The sequence below is a fragment of the Numida meleagris genome, chromosome 3 (genome assembly GCF_002078875.1).
Source record: "Numida meleagris isolate 19003 breed g44 Domestic line chromosome 3, NumMel1.0, whole genome shotgun sequence".
NCBI classification, from domain to species: Eukaryota; Metazoa; Chordata; class Aves; order Galliformes; family Numididae; genus Numida; species Numida meleagris.
The window spans coordinates 31,728,614-31,749,304 of NC_034411.1; positions in this window are offsets into that span (position 1 = coordinate 31,728,614).

A 20,691-nucleotide genomic window follows, 5' to 3' on the forward strand; every position below is an offset into this window, starting at 1 on the left:
AGCAAAAAGAGAAAGTCACAGTTGTACAGAACCTATTTTTTTTTATTAAAAACATTCTTAATAATACAGAATAGGTCAATGAATTTGTGTAATTTTATTCCCTGTTTAAGTAGTTGAGCAATTGAGCAATCTGGTAATTTTCTTAACCATGACATGGCTCTCATTTGCTACATGACCTTTGTAATAGGTTGCCTTTCAATTGCTGATGTGTCTTCCTCTTCGGTCAGTTACAGCTGCACTTACATTTAGCTACAGGGCTGTGCTTGTGCTGCTTCCTGTTGTTGCTGGGATATCTCTGATGCTTTGGAAGCTGTGCCCTCCCCAGCCTAACAGACACATCTGTCATTGGACAAATTTAGTCTCCTTTGTTTTTATATTAACCACTAAGGCATGATAACAAAGAACAAAATGTCAAGAAATAGCATGTGCTAAAGGCAAAACTTTCATTTGCTTCACTGTAATTCTTACTTGCTGAGTCTCAAAGCCTTGGAGGAGCTCGGTACCTGTGTCCTAACAAGAGCAGAAATGCTGCAGTGCAAGAGCAAGACTTGAGGGTGAATGGAACAAACGGAACATATGGTTTGCTCAACATGAGGAGTAGCCGTCAGGGCACTGCAGAAAGGTGGGAGAGAGAGAGAGAAAGAGATGAAGTCTCAAACTGGATCAGTGCTGAGGACATTTTGAGCGATGATAATTAAGGACGGAATATTGCGTGACAAGATAAGTCAGCACATACGCGTTCATTAGAAGCTACAGCAAACAGGAGAAGTGGCAGCCCACGCTGCATGGGAGGGCCGTGTCACTGCTGCTTTCTCTCCCAGTTTCACGGGGCTTGGTGCTGTGCACGTGCTATATGATTTTCTGCGCACAACTAAAATATGTGCAGGCTGATGTGGCACAGAAGATAATTCTGAGACCCCATTGAGGATGCTCTATTGTTTGCTCTATTTTCCAGATTTTCTCACTGTCCATAACTAAATCCTTACTACGATCTGTGCATGATCTAGGACAAGTATCCTGTTTCTCTGCTTTCAAATGTGTATTTATAAAGACACTGTCATTTGCGATTTTCTTTTCAGATGTGACAGACATGACACTGATGATAGCAAGCAGCTTGCTGCCATCCTTTCTTTCCTAGGAGCTATTGAATCAGCCCCACTGCGGTTCCCACAGAAGAGACGCTGCCGGAACAGACGCCGTGCCCTGCCCCCCTCAGGGCCGCGGGTAGTTTTTCAAGCCCCGCAGAACTGTTGCTCCCTATGCCCCGTCGTGTGGGAAGCCCGAAGAACAAACCCTGCCGGCCGCCAGCAGGGGGCGCGCCCGCACTGCTTTTCCCGGGAAGTGGCGCCGGGCCGGGCGAAATGGGGAAGCCTGGTGGCCTGGCGTCGGGCGGCTGCGGGGCAAGCGAGGGGTGTCAGTGCCTCCGGGATGCGCTCGGTTCTACGGGTGGTAGGAATGTTTAGTAACGGGAGCGGTGATCCTGGACTGAAGGCTTCTGAGAACTGCCGTAACTGACGATTTCAATTAGTTATGTACTGTAGCTTGTTTTGTGTCAAGGAACACTTTTATTTCCATGCGTTTCTGGCTACAGAAAGATATTGTACAACATACCCTTCAAGCAAACAGGATGTTAGGTAATTGTACCAGAAGGAAACTTGCAGAAGAAGAAACTTGCAGATAGTGTGGAGTAAAGCACGACGACAATTCACTGCTCGTTGAGAGTCTTTTCTAATTTCTAATAAGGTGATGTGGGTACCTTGTTTTCTTTCCTACAACTATCTTACCTTTCGAATTTGTAAAGAAGAAAGTTCAGAGAAGCTTTGACTTCATTTTAGTGTACACGTTTTTCTCTAAGAAATCTCACATGACTTTGTCTGACAGTGGGGAATTTCAACCATTTATTTTAACTATTTCTTTAAACGAAGAAAAGGAAAGCCTGGGTGACATTTGCTTAAAATAAGCTTTAAAAAAGGTGTAATATTTATAGTGATACTTTTGCAGGAGCCAATTCAAATTAGTCTTTCGGACATGTGAGGAGCAGCTGAGGTCGCTGGCTTTGCTCAGCCCAAAGCAGAGGAGCTGAGGGGAGGCCTCATGGCGGCTGTAGCTCCTCACAGGGAGCGGAGGGGCGGCGCTGAGCTCTGCTCTCTGGTGACCACCTCCACAGTTCAAGAATTCAAACTTTCAGCCTGAGCAAGGAAGATTAATCTACTACAGCTTTTTGTAATTAGTGTGAGTTATAAACAGTGATAAGAATCTAATAATGTTAAAAACAAAGTGTCTTTTCAAAAACAGTACATTTTAATTGCTACATTTATAAACTGGCTGTATAATAATATATTAACATTGTAAAAAAAATTGGTAAAAAATGTTCTTCAGACGTAGGGCGGACAAGTGATGGTGAGTCAGCAAAGCCATACTGATTCAGATGAAGGGTCCCTCTACCTTGGTTGCTTGGTTGGTTGTTTCCAACAGTCATATTTGCATGAAAAACTGTTGCCTACTTTTCACAAGAACCTAACAAGTTTATGTTGTTCTACAAATAACTTAACGTGGTGTATAAATCTGGTGGGGTTTTTAATTGCAACTGAACTTACTGATGGAATAAAGACCCTTGTTAATGCTGAAGGGCTTGTACTTGACTACATAAGTATGGATAAGGATGATACAAAAAGGTGATTTCCCCTCTGCTATTTCACACCATAATCAAGCATATAATGCTAAGAATCTGAATGTTTTAACAAGTTGATCTGAAGTCTGTGCACTGTTAGAACTTGAAAATCTTATCGTATAGTTTAGAGAAGCTATTTCTTACACATTTCCACTGAGGTCTTGCTATCTTGTTTGCTGGTTGTCATGAAGTATTAGAGTGCTCCTTTCAAGTTAGTAATGCATACTGTAGTCAAACAAACCTGACGTACAAATCCCAGGACTAGCTACTCTGCATGAAGCACAAGTCAGGAGGTTGTGAAGGCAATACCATTACTTTTCCTGACCTATTGTTGACATTCTGCATGGTCAGTCACTGGATGCCAAGTTCTGAAAAGTTTGAATAATGTTTGCCAGGGCCATACAACACAGTAACTGAAATGGAGATGGCAATTCATATGTCTACCAGTGTTATCTTTGAAGGCATGGTAACAGAATGCTGCTTCTTGATTTGTTCCACAGGAAGATCATGTTTGATCTTCTATGAATTGCCTTCTCTGAGGGGCAGTTTATATTAATTACATGATAGAGTAACAGAGCAAGAGGCAGTGTTTATCATTTTCTGCAAGCAAAAGCTATCACATATATGATAGCATTCAAATATGGATAACTGTGCTAAGCCAGGCAGTAAACATCTAATCCTGTCCACCCATTTGCTGAAACCAAAACATTATAAACATACCAGAAGCATACACCTAACAGTGTGACCTGTTTTTTTTTTTTTTCATTTCATTTCATTCATAGCTGAATTACATTACTAGATCAATTTCTGATGAACGGAATGACTGACAGTTAAGACACATGATACCAAACCAAAGAGATCCATTAGACCTCATAATTAGTAGGATGTGGACATGGACATGTGTTTGAAGCAACCAGCGTATCTTCAAAGTAGTTCAGTTTCAATGTAAAGATATTTACAAAAACACAGAAACACTAGAAAGAAGCTAACAGAAAATTGTTAATAGCTGTTCCTGAAGCTGGACAAGAAAGCATGGCAGTCCAAACAGGCAGCCTTATAAGAACAAGATCTTGGAGAAATGGTGATAAAATTCAGTAATGGAGCCTGAATGAAGGTGGCTGATCCTTTTTTGAGGATGATTTCAATTAAGGAACCTTAGGGAGAAGCTCAGAGCAAACCAGGATCTTGGATGAGACGTTAAGAAATGGGAATCCCCAAGAAAATACTTCTTTTTGCTCCAAGAGCTTGTGGCATTTTATTGGCTGTTGACATCTTGAAATAATAGGACTAAGCTGGAAACCTGAGCCATAGAGGAAGAAGATTTGGGTATGGCTTGGAAATGGCCAGATGAGGGCTTTTGTCTGATATTATGCCAAAAACCATGGAGCTGTGCTGAGCACCGAGGCAATCAGCTATAACTTGGATACGTACTTGTAGAAAGGGAAAGGAGAAGACAAGGAAAAAAAGCAAGCTAATGAAGTCACAAAAATGAACAAGTCACATTTTTCAGAGAGTTTGGGACAAATCTGTATGAGTTTAGTCTGACAGTGCTATCCAATTGAACTCCATCCTTCACTTGTTTTAGACGCCCATGCTATTCAGCCTTACCCTTCCAGTCTGAAAACTTCTGTTTTCTATGAGGAAAAAAAGAAAAACAAAAACAAAAACCACAGATAATTTAATTATTGTAACTAAAGGACTCTTTCTCTTCTCCCCAGTGTGTTATGTTGTCTTATATCCCAGAGTCACATTTCCAGAGAGAATGCTTTGCCCTCACTTTGTGCTGATATAAATAAATGCATACAGTACAAAGCAATAGAAAATCAGGCACTAGAAATGTGGAAGATCATGCTGTACAGAGAACTGGAATTTGCTCCTTATCTTTTGAGATCAGGAACAAGTACCAAATGTAGTCTCTGTATTTTTGGTATGTTGTGGTCAAGTCTTTGTTAGGACTGTTGTCAGGGGGACAAAAAGCAAGCAGCCGAAGAGAGAAGGTTTAACCACTTTCAAAAATGGGTAAATGAGACTTTGGAAGACAATGTGGAAGAGGAATCAAAAGTAATTGTAACCTGTCGGTAGTCTCAATCCTACTAGGAGCAACGCCAAAGAAGTTAAATAAGTTATTCCAAACATAGTGGAATCAGTGATTAGGCTTTCATATTGCTGTGATCCTTACTAAAACAGTGCATTTTCTACATGATATTTTAAAAGAAAACAATTAACTAGCAGTGCCCTCCCTGCCATTCTATAAAGCAAAGGAGCCTAAGGCATATATAAAGCTGAGTTCTCACAGTCCTCAGTTGCTCTCCTCAGTTTTTGTTCACAATATCTTGGATCATATTCTATTTTGTATGTGCTTTTAGTAAGCACAGTAGTGCTGCCTGTAAACATGAACATTTTTAGGTTTGTTTTTACAGTCTATCCCTTTCCTTCCTTAGGGTCTGATGATTAACAAGCTGAGTTATAATGCTATTGCTACACATTCACAACTTAGGGATAAAAAGATGCTGATGAGATACTTAAAATGTCAAAACATAGATATATATAAAGCAGGAAACTGCACCCTACAGAAGATCATTGTTTGTTGTTACAATACTGTATAGTGTATGCCTTCAATGATTTATGAACGATCATTTAATCTGCCTTCCCAGCCCTCTGGACCTGAATTAGTCCCTTGATAGCTCTGATTAACTCGGCCCCCTTCAGTCATATAATGCTGTTTTTGCTTGTAGATAAGCAGCTTTTGGTTCGTTGTATTTGGACAGTTTCCCACAAGTGGTATAAATGTGCCCTTAATGCTTCTTACAAGTTTTTTAATAAGATTAGAAGGATGATTGTAATATTTGTAGATTACTATCCAGTATACTGCTAATCCATTATGGTGGTGAGGAAAGGGAAGTACATAGCATGGATTTGAGCATAAATCTCAAACAGTAGCACTTGTTAACTTTCAGCAGCTTATGTATTTTATTGTGCTCATTGCTAATTAAAATTCTTACACAAAAAGCTTGTTTCACCCTAGGCTTGACCCGCCTCATATGATGTACTGAGGTGGCAGTTTCCTTGAATTAGGGTAGTTTGGGCATGTGACAAGTATTCTCTGATCACCTTCCTTACTGTGAGTCTCTAATAACTAGCTAGCACGCAAGTAGAGCATTAACTTCCTTACTGTGTTACTTCTCTTGTGTGAAAATATAATGGGTTTCAGAGGAAGGAAAATAAGACTGGGACTATTTCTAACTGTAAAGATTCCTTCACATACAGGTGGCAAGCCTTTAACATTACTCCCCTGTTTTTGCTTTCATTTTCCTTTAGCTTTACTCCTTTCTAGTCCTTTTCCCTTTTTACTCTGTGACTCTTCTCTGAGATCCTTTTTTTTTTTTTAATGCAAAGAGATTTATAGCTTACTGTACGGAGGCTATGGAGACTATTTATAGCTAACTGTATTATTTTGAACGAGAAATTAGAATGATCATGTTTCTTTTATGGGAGCTGCATCCACTCTGATTCTTTCAACACTAGGATCTCAAAAATTACCTTGAGATTTGGATCAAATGGTGCCACTTGCCAGAAGGAAGAAAATGACACTAAGAATATGCTTGTTACTGTTAAAGCTCAGAAAAAGTTATTAAAACTACAAAACTGCAATAGAGAAAACAGAAAGTGGTTATTCTTTTTCAAGCCCATGAATATCCCAGTGTCCAGAGAGAAATCTCATTGATCTGGAGATGTTCACAGAAAACTTCCAGGCCTATCACTGCTTTATGGCATATGAATGTCTCAGGAGCTCTACTCACAATCCCAACCTTGACTGTTGTAGTATATTCAAAGTCATAGGCATATGTATTCCTCAGATCAGAGGGATTTTTTCAATGGCAGGTTTGCAAAAATATGACTCATTTGGACCAACATATTTAAGCAGTTACCCACAATTATGCTACACTGATGTCACCAGGTTTTTCTCTTGGATCATCAGTAGAGCCTGGGCTTCAGGGCTTTTTTGCTTCCTCTGGGTCTTGAACATGCACTGCCTTGTCTTTTGCAGTGTAACAGTGCTAGTCTGTGCTTGGCACACAAGCGCTCTTAAACTGTTGTACTCATTCTGCTGACCACAAGAACATGAGAATAACCCCCGTGATTCCTCAGCAAAGATTAAACAAAAATTTTGCAGTGAAAATAATTGAATTACTGAGCTGCTGTTCTTCATAAATAATCAATGACTCTAGTGTTGTTAGATTAGTAATCACTCCTCAACACTTCAAGTAGGAAATTTTTCATTTATGTTAAATGAAGCAATAGAATTTTTTTTTTAAATTAAACCTGGCACTGAGTTTCCATTTGGAAGCCTAACCTCGCTCCTGAAAAAAAAAAAAAAAGAAGAAAAAAAAAAATCCACAATAGAATTTCAATCTGCACTTCAAAGGTAGAGAAAAGCCAGCTTTGCTTTTGAAAATATGAAGTGATCTTCACACATTATTAACTGTAAAAGCAGATTTCTTAGCCAGAAAGCTAGAATAAAGATGGAGGAACAGAATGAATTCAAAACATCCCATCTCCTGCCCTAAAGACAAAATAATTTTCCTGATAGAGTTTAGCAGAAGCTTTGTGACAAATGAAAATAGTGAATTATTTGAGTTGTACTCAAGCCAATAGCATTTTATTTAGCAAGGGCATTAAGAAAACAATGCGTTGACTTGGTGGTAGTGTGGGAAGCTGGAAAAATCAGGAACTGCAGGGTTTTATTTTCATAAAGGAATTTTCTAGAGGAAAGTGGAAAATGTAAGCTAAGAAGATGGAGACTTGTGAAATGTGTATTATTCTTTGTTTTGTGTAATTAGTGTTGTATATTTCTGTTTTATTTTAGTTTAGGAGCCTCAATTAAATGCATAAAATAGAGGTGGATACTGACTCATATTTCCATCAGTGAACAGCATACACAAGAATTTTCTGACCCTGGTGTGCATACGAACTGTTTAACTTAATGGGCCGGTCCAGTACTCCAAATGAGTTATAGGTCAGTCTGTTATATTTGTTAAGAAACACTGGGAGTCGCTGTGTCTCAACAAATGCAGCTAAAATGAGCTTGCTTTATTAAAGAAACAAATGCATCTGTATTTCATATAATGCATACAATTGTTGTGTCTTTTAATGGAACTGTCAGTTTGCTTATTCTCCTGTGTATATGAGAATCTTTTAAAATGTCTTGTAAATCGAACAGCCAATGATCAGAAAAGCAAGTAGGAGGTTACCCTGGGAAAAAGAGATATTTATTCATTTGCTTTGTATAAATCTGTAATTGCGATTGCTCAAAGCAGTGTGAGTGCAGATCATTTTGTTTCTTTGTTTGCAATGTGTTGGCTACAAAAAAAGAAAGAAAGAAAGAAAGAAAGAAAGAAAGAAAGAAATAGCTACTATGCATATTATCCAACCTCTGTGGGTGCTATATCTTTGAAGCCTCATACCTTACTGCAGTTGGAGGCCGTTCTCCTTTAAAAGATTCATGGTAGCTATAAATATCAACTGCAGAATGGAATTCGGCTTGTAAACAATGCATGCTCCAGAAGGCAGCTCTTTCTTGAGCAAACATTTTTAAAAGATTGATTGCTGCCCAGAACAGCTCAAATCTGTGGTTTCCAAACCTCTCTTTCACTGACAGCTTTCACTCTGACCTAGGCAGCAAAGCCCAGAAAGACTTCTAGTCTTCTACTACAGTCTTCTACTAAGACTCTACTACAGAGTCTGTAGTACATATTATGTACCTCTAAATAACTACACAAACTCTCTGGGTTTCACGACACAGACTGGAGATATCGCTGATGGCTAACGTGCCCTGTAAGGCTCACTCCTGTTCCCTTGCTACAGCACCAGCCCAGTGTGGAGCAGAGCTGTGCTGAGCTCTCCAAAGCTGGGGCAGAGGAGCTGTTTTTGGTCTGCCAGTGGGTTAGACTGGAAGCAGAAAGGGATGCTGCTGTCAGAGGAAGCAACCCGTGGCCATGCTAACCAGCATCCTTTGAAGTCCTCGCTGGAGGGTCCAAGCATGTAGGTGGCCTCTCACCATCTTTCTCAAGTGATTCTGCAGTGTACTCATGAGCTGCATTTATGCCAGGCTCAGATGAAAAACAGGGTGATACTCTCCTATCCTTGATGGACTTAACACCAGCTTGAGAAGAAAATGCGAAGCATGGCAAGTTCTGCTGAAGGTATGAGATGCAGCGTATCTTTTGCTTTGCTTTTGTTGTTGCCACAGAGCAAGGGAAGTGGTGTTGAAGCGTCTTTTTATTTAGGGTCCAATTTGTGTGGTACATCCGGTTGTTGGACTGAAGCGTTGATAATTATTACAGGCAGCTATGGGTACCACCTACAATATTCTGATTGATCAGTCACAGCAACAGAGGCAGGATGGTCAGCGTCCTGAAGAAAGTAGTGGTAAGCACTGAATTACTGTGAAGCATATGTATTTTGTCTACTGAAGTCTGATCATGCGTTAAAAACACTCTCTGATGAAGAGACAGAACAAGTATCTGATTAGCTCTGCCTCTGTGTGTCTGCAGATACCTGAGTTGTTGCACAGATTGAGGCAGTGGCTAGGATTGCCTAAAACTTAGCTTTTTGTAGTCTGAGACATGACTAATCTCCCCTCTGGTTTGGAATGGAAATGACAGTCATTGTCATCCACCACAAATCTCTCTTGTCGCCTTGCTTTGTTACATTTTTTCAAAGTGCAATGGAGCTGACTTATCTCCTGGAGACTCCCCAGTGCAGCCGTGACCACGGCCCCAAGGACTGGCACGGCACGCAGCACACTGGCAGCTGGCCCAGAGCACTCAAATGCCCCTGTCTGCATCCTAGCTCCCTGGCTCCTAACCCCAGATCAGGCAGCCGAAAAAGTGCGGTGTTTACATTTGGGACCCAGTCCTGCTGCAGGGAGGCTGGAAGCCTTTGCAGCCTCTGCTTGAACTTGAGAGCCTGAAGCTCTCTGTCCTGCTGAGGACTGTGACGCAGGCTGAGGGTTAATGAGGAAGGATGCCTGCAGCTCTGCAAGCAGAGGGCCTCTCACCCCCAGCTCGCCTGACAGCAGGCATTGGTGCTCTGCATGTTCTGTAAACATGGAGTGAAGCACGTGGCGGCCACCATGCACTTGTCCTGTCCACAGATTTGATCTCTCAAGCCCCAGTTCAGGCCTACACTGGTGGGAGCAAGATTTATGGAGTTCTCCTCCCGCATCTTCAGTGGCAGCATCCTTATCCTTCCTGACGCTGGGCAGGGCGAGGTGCTGTTTTCTCCTTCCCTTTTCCCAAGTAGGTTGTGCAGGAGTGGAAAAGAGAGGAGCAGCCCCACGGTGGCCAGGATGGAGCCAGAGGCGCTGGGTCGTTCCTGCTCTGTCTGTGGCAGGAGTGCCAAGCGGCCAGCCCTCCTCGCTCCCTGCAGAAGCTCTCATCAGCTGCTGTAGGCCAGAAGCCTTCCAGTTCAACTTATTTCAAGCTTTGCCAGAGCTGGCCAGAGCTTCAGACCTTGGAAACACAAAATCCTGAGCAGATCTCTACGTGAACTCTCAGAGAACCAGGCAAGTTTTTAAGGGTAATATGGCTGTGATTCGAGACCAGTTTGTTGAAGGCAAGCTATTTCCAAAGAATATGTTGTCTTTGTCTGGTCAGCATTTTCCAGTGACATTACATTTTGTCCTAAAATTCCTGAATAGCTCCAGTCAGGTCTTTGTTCTGGTTCTGTGACAGGAATTAGATCATCATCTAGTCCTGCCAGAGAGCACATGCAGTTTTGTAAAAGGACCTTTCTCAAGCTGTGAGAAGGCTTTGCAAAAGGTCTTGCCACTACTTAAAATTGCCATTTGTATTTCAAAATTTCCTTTCTTAAAGGGAAAATCACAGGATGCTGAAAAAGAGGAACTCCAAAGGCGTACATTTATAGTGAGATCACTCATCTGAATACAACAAATTGCAAGCGTTGATGAAATTTATGGACTGGAAGGATAAGATGATTATGCTGAGCCAAATAACAAGAAATCAGGGTGTTTACAAACTTCCAGCCCCATTCTGGAAATGTAAAAGCAACATCTGTAGCTGCATACATTTTCGTTGAAGGCAAATAGGTGCAGTAAGATGGGAAAAGAAGGGATTAATAGGAATTTTCTGAAATTCACTTCCCGTGATGTGATTAAACTGACATGTCCCCAGATATCCAGCAGAGACACCTGCAACACTGCTGAGGGGGATATTCACTGGGAACATCTCTCTTTGAATATTTAGAGTCTTTGTGCAGCATTACCTGTTAGGCTACACTGATACTGTTATCAGCTACATTTATTTTCTGTTCCACTACTGCATCTTTTAATCATATGATGTAGACTAAATCCAGTTTCCTACCCCTAAATTCTTCATTTCATAAGCTAAGAGTATTAATGATAGAGCAAGGGAGTGCCTTCTGGCTTCTTTTTTCTGTATTTCATTTTAAAACCATTTAATTGTGGTACTAGGCACATGATCCTAATGCTGCAGTCCTTAGTGGTAGGATCACTACTAAGACCATACACATGCTGACTCTCAAATTTTGTCGGTTTGCATTGAGAAGAGTCTCAGAATGATGTAAAATCACCGAATCATCCTCTTGCCTTTACATTTCAGTGGCTGGTAAATTCAGATTCAAATATCATGATCCAAATTGGCCTCGGTAATGCTTAGTTCAAGACTAATCAAAACATATGGCAATTTGCTTTTCAAAATTTTCCCTGATTTGCCTCATTGGTGAGCAAATAAGGACTCCACAGAGGGGGAGGCAAAATATTCCACAAATGTCACACAAGGATTTGTTGCCATCAGACTTCACTTGGTAATCGCCAAGATTTGTCTTCAAAGCAAGACTGAATGCAAACTCAGCCATAATACAGGTTCAGTCCCAAAACTTTCCTGTTCACTCTTCACCAACATTAAACACAGTGACAGCTGCAGAAGCCCAATGTGCTGTAAAGAAACCTGTCAAAATAAGCATACTTTTCATCACTTGAGACAATAAACAAACAGAACAGCAATCACTTGTAGTCTGGTCTAGTAACTCTCAGGATACTAGGTGAGTTGAACTGAAAATACTCACTTTTACTGACCTTAAAGTGAACTTCCCTGGAGAGTGGGCAGATGGGGTTGCCTTTCCCTGTCTGTAAGGTTTGGGGCAGTGGCACAGCTCCTGCTGGATCTGGCATTTAGAGGCCCACCTCTCAATCAGAACCAAAGAAAGTAACCAAGAATGAGGATTTTCTTTCTCTGGCCTTTTGTGCAGAGATGTATGATTTGTTCTGAGCTTTATGGTTACACTTGGGCCTGTCTGTCCAGCTTTGAGATATGGGATTAAAAACAAACTTCTTTACCGGTCACTTAGGAGCCTCTAGACTACGTAGCATGTGAGGAGCTTATTGCTTGAGTTTTACGAGACTAATGCAAATAAAACTGTTTGAGTAATAACACTATCTCTTGAACTCAATAAACCTAGAGGACTTTTAGATACAATTATAATGGTGCACAAGCCAGAAGTATTATTAAAACTGATCCATCTCAGAGCTGTTTTAGCCTGAGAAACTTGCAGCTGGTTTATGTCAAAGTTACTGTGGCTGCAACATCCTGATGAAACCAAATTAAACCTCTTTTATTCATTTTTCTACTGTGTTGTAGCTGTCATCAGTGTATAGACCCAGAGCTAACCTCAAGAGTATCTTCAAAAGATAAAGGTAAACTTGAGTTTGTAGATGTTGCTTAAGCAGACAAAAAAACCCTATAAAAAATTAGAGGCCACCTAGAACATCTCAGTGTAAATTCAGAGGATTTCCACAGAAATGAGTGCTTTTTTTTTTTTTTTTTTTTTTTCTGGATTAAAAACTGATGAATTAGAGCAGTGAGTTAAATAATTCAGAAGGTGAGTATGGATGAATGCTTAACTCTGAAGCAGTAAGCTTGTTCTATTTATAGCATAGTTTTTTTTTTCTGCTTCTTTCTGTATGTATTTTAATAATTTACTTGTTCGTTAGTAAAGTATTTAGTGAGGTCAGAAAGCTCACTGCCCTGTTCTGTGCCATCATGTAGAAAATTTAAGAGATTTACTTCTGAGATTGATGAAGACTGTGCATAGGATCCTGACCACTTCGAGGGCAGAGGTAATGATACCAACACGTTGGCATATATGAACAGTCCTGTGACTGATTTATCAAGTTCAGTGTGATGACACCAGTGCATGACTGACAAGTTTGTTTGAGAATCTGGGATGATGCTACATAATTATCCTTCTGTCTAGAAATAAATGGGCAAGTTGCATGTTGATGCAATTAAATAGTTCATGGAAACGAGTATTTCTCTGGAAGAAAGTGTAGCTGCCTTACAGAGAATCCCATCTGAATCAGGCAATGCACTGCTGAGTTCATGACCTTGGATGAAAGTAGGACGTGGACAGAATCTCCCTTCATGTTTGAAAGAGGCACATAAAGGCAAACTGCTATGGTGAGGTATTTAGGCAACTGTGAAGATAGCAACAAGGTCTCAAAGGCAATGATAGAAACTCTGGAATGGAAAATAAAGAGATAGGTATTTTGAATGTAAAATGGAGTTGTAACGTATGTTACCCTTGATACCAATGAATGTTATATCAGTGCTGGTGAGATCACTGATAGGTGTCCATGAGCAATTTGGCCTCTATACACAGTTTAAGCTTTCACTGCCTGCCATTCAGACTCCCTTCAGCAACAGTTTTAGCTCACTTCAGCCAAAACATGGACAAAGAAAATGCTATTTAGCAAAAAGAAGACCAGGGAGCTCCAAATTCTAACATATGCACCAGCTGCCACAAAATGGGATACAGAGAGGCAAGCAGACAAGACAGTACATGATGTAGTGTCAGAAAAAAAATGTCTAGGAGGAGACTCCTTGTAGGTGAAAATAAACCACTGACTATAATATGCCTACATTTAAAATCTATGGAAGAAAAATTTTAGGGAGGAGGAAGTCTCCAAAATCCACTTCAGTAATAGTTGATAAAAAAAAAACAAACACCTATATAAAAATGATACGTCTTATTGAAAAAATACCTAAAAGATCAACTAAAAGAGTAAATGTTTGCTGTTGACATGAAGGCTATTTATTGACAAGATGTCAAAGGCTCAGAACAATTGTATCATTTCTTCAACACAGACTTGAAAAATAGCATCAAACTCCATCGTATGTCCCAAACAGTCAATTGACATGATTCAGTATCAGCTTAATGGAAGATACTTGAAGAAGCCAGTTTTCAAATATCTGAGGCTACATCAAAAGGAAGAAAATGGAGAATAATAAAAACTCTGGCAGGTTAAATGTAAATGCAGGTTGGAAAAGAATTTGATTAATAACTTGAAAAAGACATAAAATGTCATAATAAATTCTTTTTCAAACAGATGAGGAATGAAAAGTCAGCCAGAAAATTTTCAGAGTAATAAATGGCCAAGCATAAAAGGGAATACTCAGAGAACATAAGGTCATAACAGAAATGGTAAACATTTTCTTTTTTGTAGCTGTGCTCTCTTTCAAGACTTTAGGAATATTTCCCCTCAGACTTCTTCCTGGTCGTTGTATCTGAGGATGTGTCATGACTGAATTGTCAGTGGAAGTGGAACCATCAACCAAATAAACAGTAACAAATCACCATGCTCAGAGCTGAATTGTATTGGAAAGCAAGTCTGAAATGGCTGAACTATTAACTGCTGTGTATAACGTCTTATTTAAAACCATCCTGATACCAGGTAAACAGAACTTGATAAATCTGTCAGAAATAAGAATTCAAAACCATTGACAACACCAGTGAAGCCAGTAAAAAAAGGGACAGAAAATACAATCAGTGAGCTGGAAAAGGGGTTAAAAAATGAAGTGGCAAAATTTGCTGATGGTACTGTATTGTTCAGGGTAATCAAAAAGAAAGCTGACTCTGAAGATTTGCAGGAGATCCTTGTGATGCTAAGGGAGTAATAAAACAACAAATGAAACCAAATGCATAAAAGTAAAGTAATGCCTGTGGGAGAAGCTATCCTATATACATGTTAGACTTGGAAATAGTTTCTATCACTCAGAGGAGATATTTTGAAAGGTCAGCCTTTAATAATGACTAATTACGCTGCTAAAATTCTGAGGACTTTTTGGAAAAGAGTGTTGTATGAATCCATAGTGGTCCCTCATCCATTTATTGTAAAAAATAGAAAAGATAAAGAGAAGGACAACAAGGATCACCAGAGCTAAATGATGGCTTCCCAGAACAGAAAGCCACACAGATCACAAAATATAAGGAAACTGGGGAATACTATGACAGACTTCTGCTAACCAAAGAGTAGTAATGGAAAGGTGAGTAAGAGGTAGTTGTCCACTGCCTTTTGTAATATAAGACCCGTGGATATCAAATAGACCCAGCAAGAGACAGATTCAAACAAACAAACAAACAAACAAGGAAAGAGACACTTCACAGAGGGCATCAGTAAATCCCCAAGCTGAGAATGTACCAAGGAAATATCAGTAGATGTTTGCTCTGTTCTTATACTTGGTTTGCCCTGGTCACTGCCAAAAAAGGATTTCCTTCCTGAGTGTAACTGAGCTGCTGCTCTGGAGGTGGTGAAAGACAGCAAAATGGTAACTGAGGGTGAAACAGCATCATCATGAGGGGCACTCTGCTCCAGCTAGTGAGGTGCACAGTTAGGGATGAAGATTTTGGCAAATGGGAAAAGACAAGGTATCATATTGGTTGACTGAAGGCTATTTTCCTACCTCCATTTGACTTTGCCAGGTAAAGCAGAGCAAGATAGTAGTCTGACCACTACGCTGTTTTCTACGAGTAGCGAAAATAACATTCCTCTGTTTCCATCCTTTGGTTCTCCAGGTATTTCTTCAGGTATTATTTCTGTTTAAGAAGATGTGTTCCTGAAATGAATGACTCGTTGACAAAGCAAAGTGAAAATGAAGGTCTGAACAACTTTTAGGTACAGAATGATACATCACACAATTGATACATTCTCAGCTTTACTCTGGAGCCTTAGGAAAAGGATGATATTCTCATGCTGCAAGAAAAATTAATTTCAGTCCTCTTCTTCCCATGTTTTGAGTTTATTTGTTAAAGGCTCTTATCATGTCAGCAAAATACACAAGGACCTGGAACTGAATCACTGTAGCAAGAGCTTCCCAAGAAAGTTTGGGATAAACAGATAAGTTTAGTTTCTGTTGAACTTCAAGCACAAGTCATTCTGGTTAAACACATATCTCCGCAGAGAAAACATCCCTTTTAAGGCAGAACAATATTAGATTACAGGGTATGTGACACCATTTTTCCACATTCCAGTTTAATATTCACACAAGCTCTTCCATACAGATGTGACATTTTGTGTGACACTTACTGCATGTCATGCACTGGCCTGAACACAGTAGGTGGAAGTGACATGTCATTTAAATAAAATGTTCCCAACAGGATTGTCATGATCTGCAATCACACAAAAATCTCTACCATTTATTTGTAGTGGCTTGGTTAAAGATCTGTACCCAGGCCAAGGGCATAAAGCAGTGACCTAAAGTCTTAATTAGCATTCCACTTGAAATAAAATAAAACAAAGGAAATATGCCACAGTAATAATATTTGAGAGATCTGCTGAGTGGTAAAACAAACACTGCCTCTATTTATCTGGCTATCAATCCATGGAGAACACTAAGTAATTTGTAATACTGGAGTGGACAGACCTATGAGCATCTTTGGGATCATTTAACCCTCATACACAAAAACATAGTGGGAAGATATGAGATCAAAAGCTTGTCTTCTTTAACCTGGAGTTACAGCCAGCGCTGAGTAAATAATAATTTCCCTTTCCTTGTCCAGTCTTATTTATTTCAGGAATTTCAGCTATGCTCGATTTTAATTTAATATCTGAAACAATCCTGTAATGTGCACTAAGAAATCATTTTGTATATTTGCATATTTTAAAAAGGAACTTACAAACAAGCTGGACTGGTTTAAACAAGTGCATTTTAATGCATGCATGATGTTTTATAATTGGTAGTGGGAGACAGGATGTGGATGACAGAGATTTCCATTTGCAGATGTGAAGAATAGGCTTGGGAGCCACACACAGCTGTCTGCCTAGTGAACAGGTGTTAAGATGCTGATTCTTTTGCACAAGTGGTCTGGAAGAAGCCACTGCTGTTCATAACAACTTCCCCAGCAGGTACATAAATTCAGGTCAGAACTACACAGCTGTTCTTTCATTTTGTGTGTCCTGGTGCTGTACTTAGCACACACTCCCACATTTTCAGCAAATTAGGCAGGAGTGCTGCAGACGTTTCAGTCACAAGGCTGCCTCGCTTGCCATGTACACCACTGAACACTGCACAGAAATACTGCTCGACAAAGCCATAGCTAAAACTCTTAAGATTCGGTGCAGTGCTTAGCAGCAGTGAAAATAAATCCACAGTATATAAATAGAAGCATTGCCTATAATCTGGCAGAAAGCATGTTTGAATGATTTCTGGTTGACAGCAGTATGCAAACATGAAAAATATGCACCAAGATTAATATTAAGGGACTAACGTGAGGGAAAAAAGCGACTGGTGCCTGAGCACACACATTCTGGGGTTACAGAAAGGCTAAGTGAGCAAACGGCCTGGTTTTCAGAAGGAAGCTGCATGAAGATCCCAGTGGTTTCCTTCTCCTTTAAATCCACGAGCGGAAGAAAGATGATCCAGAAACAAAGGATAATGCAGTTAGCATTGAAAACCTAATGCAATCGACACTTCCTGTAAAATCAATCTGCTTTTGATGAAACTCTTATACGTCCAGAGTAGTGAAACGAAACAGGAATGACTGGGAGAAACATTTTGAAGGTGACTTAGTTATCTGTTTGGGATAGTTAAAGCAATGGTGAGGAAACAGCTAGGAGCTAGGGGCCACAACACTGCTGAATGTCATTTTTACATTTTGCATCTCCTCAGGCTTCTCATTAGAACCGCATCACTGGTCTGAAACAGTAGGAGTCCTCAGGATAAATGTACTGTAAGAAACACATTTGCATCCAACAGTTCAAAAGCCTCAGTAAAAATGGCAAAGCTTAATCTGTCCGCTGTGGGCTGTAGCAGCAGACAGCATGGGTGGGGCCTCAGTGCAAGTCTTGGCTGCGTGTTTTTTTTAGGGAGCTTGAATAAAGATATTTATTCTTGGAAGAAAATAAGTCAATTATTTTCTATGGCAACTGGAAAATAAACATACAAACTGCCAGCAAAATATCTATCCCGTTTAAAGAAAAAGAAAACAACCAACTAAAAGGTTACTTGGTAATATTCATTGCTCAACTATTTATTCAGTTAAATTCCATGTTGGTTTCTACAGCCATAGGGAGCATGGCCCTCTCTCTGGGAGCTGGCAGGATGAGCCCTGAGCACTGCCTGGAAGCTGAGCCCCAGCCCCAGCCCCAGCCCGACACAGAGCCGCTGGCAGTGGCGGGCAGGAACTTCACCGGGATGCTTGAGCAGACTGGGATGTGAATGCAGGGTGCTGCCTCCCTTCCAGAAGGACACGTGGGTGCATCATCTGTATATAAATTAAACTTACATCCAAGCTAGCTTGGATGTAAGTTAAGTTACAAACTGAATAATTTAGACATCTTAAAAGATGTCAATACTAGTGGGTTGCTGGGCTAATAGGGAAGGTGCTTTTTTGCTTACCTCCATTGCCTCAGCAGAAACCAACACTGCTTGCTTTCAGCAGAGCAGTCAGTCTGAAGTTCATTCATTTCTCTTAAGCCTTCTGCTGATAGGTTCCTTCTTCCAAAAGAAATGGACTGCCTTCCCTACCATCCTTCCTCCCTTTATAAGAAGGCTGCCTCAGTCTCTCCCAGACTATTCAGGACTCCCACTTGTACATCTCCTCATCAGTCTCTTGCCCTCTTTTTTGACACTGAGTGATTTGCCAAGGGATTAATTTTTAGAAAAGACAGGTAACATATAGCATTATGGTTTATACTTGTCAACCGAGTCAGTTGATGTCAGTTGATAGTATGTTGACTGAACTTAAAACTGATTAAACTTTTCAATGGCACAGCCAACATGGGAAGCCCGCCTGTGCTCTTGGGAGAGAGTACTTGAGAGTTATCAGAGTTATTTCAAAGCAATGGGATCAAAATGAAGAACTATAAAATGATTTTATAAAATAATAGCATCTTTGAATACCACAAAATAGGGAAAGCAGTAGTGAGGAAGTAGGCACAGCGCTGGTAGGTAAAAAATACAAAACTTCTTAAGAATATCGGAGCATTCCCTATGACTGGGCAGGAAAACATCCTACTGCTATTAGCAACTTGTTTTGATCTAAGCAGCTGTTCGTATGTCAGGATGTCCTAAGATCTGACAATTGGGAAAAAAAACAGCAGTGAATTTAATCATATATCTTTTACGCCATTTGACTTACAGGAATGTACAAATCCTGCTTCTGTGACTGCAGAAAATAATCAAACAACCTGACAGCTTCTTCACTTACTCTTTCTGCCAGAACCTTAATCCAAGAGTCACCTCCAGGCTTCCCACAAGCCTGCACAGCAGAGCTGCTTAGACTGCCAAAGCTGCTTTTTCTCTCTTTCAGCGTGTGGTCTCACTCCTCCCCTCCCCAGGCCACATCACACACGCACGCAGGCACAGCAATGTGTGCACACACAGACACACACTTTTTCAGGAACCTCGTGCAGCCAAAGTATCTCTGCTCAGAGCGTTCAAATTCCTGAGCAGCTATGCCTTGCCTTTATTTTGTGCTGAGTTCCTAAGTATTTAAGAGCCTTGGAGATTCTTAAAAGTGATAAAAAAGTACAACCTTGATCCAGAGACAGATATGGGTTCTCAAATGATTTTTCTTCTATCCAATGAATGTGCAGTGGGAAATAGACTCTTCTCCATCGGAGTGCTGTAAGGAAGGGGGCAATCTCCTTGCTCACCCTAAGTGAAGGGGCATGATTCCCCCTCAAGCTCCAGGCCAAACCTGGCAGCTCAGCTCCTTGCTTACAAACAGAACATGTGATGTATGAGGCCTCACCTCTCAGATGAGGTCTGTGAAAGGCCGTAGGCAAAGAAGCATGAAGAGCTAGATAACAACAAAGCTAAATCCCAGACTGGGTTACTTCCAAACAGGTATAGTATCTGCATTTAGCTGTCTAATTCCTGATCTCTAAGTACTTCTAAGATTAAATACTCTGAGGTAGTAGTTATTTCTGGAGCTCCTTCTTAAAATTCCTGCCTATATGCAGCTAAAGTTTAGACAGTTTTTTATAATGCCTTTGGTTCTGATACTCTTTTTCAGTCAAATTTGAGCAGTTTGCCTCAGAGGTAGGAATCTTCATGCTTCCGTTGTAAATGAATCTGCATTGGGCCCTGAAGGTGTGAACCCCTGGCGCATAGCTCTGGTAGGCTCTTACTCGTGGATAATTTCAGGGAAGTAGGGATGCCAAAGAGTACTTGGGTTTGGAGTACAAGACTGCTTGTATACACAGTAAATACCACATCAACTTTTACAGGTACAAAGCACCTCTGTTAAAAGAGACTGTGCATGAAACATTTTTTTTCAAACATCTCCTTCTTTACTGGAAAAAGGAATTTTTTTTAATAACATGAGTTTCACTCTTCTCTTTCTTATTTTTACCATCAAAGCTTCCATATACCCCTGTTCCCTATTTTCCATTTGTGGAAATCACCAGAACTGATGTTGTTCCCAGAGACAACACTACACAGACTTGCTTCAATTGGAGCTAAGTGGAGAGAGAGAAGAAAAGAAAACGTAACTAAATCTTGCAGTTTCTAATGGCCCATATCCCATTCAAATCATGGCTTCTTTACACCTTACAGGAAAAGTTTCTTAAGTAGGAAAGGAAATACAGGGTTTTTATCGTCCTGTTAGCTTTCATTCTTTGTTATTCCACTACCACTCTACCACCACTCCTGTTCAGAGCAGTAATGTGGTGTCTCCGAGGAGTGTGAGAGCAGTTG